General features: G+C 45.9%; 1 pseudogene; it reads left to right on the plus strand.

Moving 5' to 3' along the window:
* The first annotated feature begins 277 nt into the window (after window positions 1–277).
* On the plus strand, window positions 278–376 carry LOC135271783 (U6 spliceosomal RNA; annotated as a pseudogene).
* Window positions 377–2,689: the final 2,313 nt, after the last annotated feature.

Consider the following 2,689-nt stretch of genomic DNA (forward strand, 5'->3'; position numbering starts at 1 on the left):
ATTAGTCAGGTGTGGTGGCAGCGCATGCCTACGGTCCCAGCTACGTAGCAGGAGGATTGCTTGAGTTCAGGAGGTCAAGGCTGCAGTGAGTTGCGATCACACCACTGTACTTCAGCCTGGGCAACAGAGCACTTTTGAATGAATTGGAAGGATTTATAAGCTGCCTCAGGACTTTTTAATCTCTTGTCTCATCACCCATGTTCATGCAGGCAGGGGCTGTCTGAAAGTTCCCTTAGCTGACTGAGAAACCAAAACCAAAAGAAATGCAACTGTGTACTTGCTTTGGCAGCAGATATAGTAAAATGGGAATGAAACAGAGATTAGCATAACCCCTATGCAAGAAGAAACGCAAATTTGTGAAGGGATCCAAAAAAAAGGCCAGGCACGGTGGTTCACGCCTGTAATTCCAGTCCTTTGGGAGGCTGAGGTGGGTGGATCACCTGAGTTCAGGAGTTTGAGACCAGCCTGACCAACATGGAGAAAACCCATATCCACTAAAAATACAAATTAGCCGGGTGTGGTGGCGAATGCCTGTTATCCCAGCTACTCGGGAGTCTGAGGCAGAAGAATTGCTTGAACCCAGGAGGCAGAGGTTGCAGTGAACCAAGATGGCACCATTGCACTCCAGCTTGGCAACAAGAGCGAAACTCTGTCTCAAAAAAAAAAAAAAAAAGATGCAATTGTCTAAAAACTTTCTCCCTAGGAATCTCATCAAATAACCAGGAAAGATTAACTACCAGAGAAAAGGCTGAGTTGTCACCACATCCAAACAGGCTTTTTGTCTGTTCTCCTGAGGACAGCTTAGATTATCTGGGAGACTTTATCTGCATAGTAAGACAACCTTTATTCACAGTGAAGTTCCGCACCTCACCTTCCTGAAATTTGTCACAATCTCCAGCTCCCAGAGCTCAGACGAACTTCGTCCCAGGTCATTGTCTGGGCTCATTCCTTTTCCCTAAAAGTCATTTACTACCTCTCAATATTGCTGACCTGCCCTCATCTCCCTCTCCTCTATAAAGATGGTGCTCTTTAAGCTTCAGCCACCTGGCTCTTCTCTGAATCTCATATTCTGTATGGTAAATGCGCACACTGCATGTCAATAAATTTGTATGCATTTTCTCCTGTTAATCTACTGCCAGTTTATTTCAGCAGACTCAAACTATCAGAGGGGAAGGGAAAAATTCCCTTCACCTCTACAATCATCTCCTCACCTGCCCTTCTCTGTTCTTTGTACCCGCCCCCTCCAGTCAGCTACGCCTCTTGACTGGCAAATTTCTGTGTTCTCCCGGTTACCCAGGCCCACTCAAAACAAAAAACTGCAACTCTTCCCTCACGTCTTCCTCTCTGCTTAGCAGCCAAGTCCTTCCCTTTCATTTCTATTCTTTTTCTGGCTGCTATTTTAGAACGAAGTGGCATAGTGGGGGAAAAATGTGGATTTTAGAACAAGATAGGCCTTAGTCCAAATCTTAGGTCTACTATATTTTGGTTTCCTTATGTAAATTACTAACCTCTCTAAGGCTTAGTTTCCAAGTCTGTAAAATGGGGATATTATCCACCCTGTGGACGCACTATGACTTAAGTATGCATCAAGTGGTAAATAGAGGGTCCTTTTGTTATTTTTCACTTCACATCAGATATTTCCTGTTCAGAAACCTTCAGAGGTTGCCCATTACTTGACTATGACTCCTAAGCCATGCATTTTGCATTTTGGCCTTCTCTCTCATTACTCTTGCCCCCAATTTCTAGGCTCTGACTAATCAAAAACATTGGCTGATGGCTGAGAGTGGTGGCTCATACCTGTAATCCCAGCACTTTGGAAGGCCGATCACCTGAGGTCAGGAGTGTCAGACCAGCTTGGTCAACATGGCAAAACCTCACCTGTACTAAAAATACAAAAATTAGCGAAGTATGGTGGCAGGCGCCTGTAATCTCAGCTACTTGGGAGGCTGAGGTGGGAGAATCTCTCTTTTTTTTTTTTAGAGACAGGGTCTGGCTACGTTGCCCAGGCTGGAGTGCAGTGGCTATTCACAGGTGCGATCCCACTACTGATCAGTACGGGAGTTTTGACCTGCTACATTTCCAACCTGGGCCGGTTCACCCCTCCTTAGGCAACCTGGTGGTCCCCCACTCCCGGGAGATCACCATATTGATGCCGAACTTAGTGCGGACACCCGATTGGTATAGCGCACTACAGCCTAGAACTCCTGGGCTCAAGCGGGGAAAATCTCTTGAATCCAGCAGTCAGAGGTTGCAGTGAGCCGAGATCATGCCACTGCATCTCCAGCCTGGGCAACAGTGCAAGACTCTGTCCCCCGCCACCACACACACACACACAAAAATGGCAGGTTTTTTTCCCCCTCTTTCTTCCCTGCTATCACTTTGCCATTCAAACCAAGTACTTCTTGATTAGCTCAGCACCAAGCACTGGTTCCCTCCTCAGCCATCCCTATGTGTAGTTCAGTGGCACTTGGGGTCAACTGCTTGTCTTACAGATTAGGAAACTCTAAATTACAAAGCACTGAAAGCGGAGGCTTTATCTGGTCGGTCATTTACCCTGCAAAGCCCCTTGCATACAGGTGATGCTCAATAAATACTTGGTGAAAGAACATTTCATTTTCTGTGTTTCAATGGGCTTGTTTTCTCTATACAATCAGATGCTTGGTTATTCTCATCTCAACGCTATTTTGTT

The sequence above is a fragment of the Aotus nancymaae genome, unplaced genomic scaffold, assembly GCF_030222135.1.
Source record: "Aotus nancymaae isolate 86718 unplaced genomic scaffold, 86718_ANA_hifiasm-v0.15.2.pri h1tg000089l, whole genome shotgun sequence".
NCBI classification, from domain to species: domain Eukaryota; kingdom Metazoa; phylum Chordata; class Mammalia; order Primates; family Aotidae; genus Aotus; species Aotus nancymaae.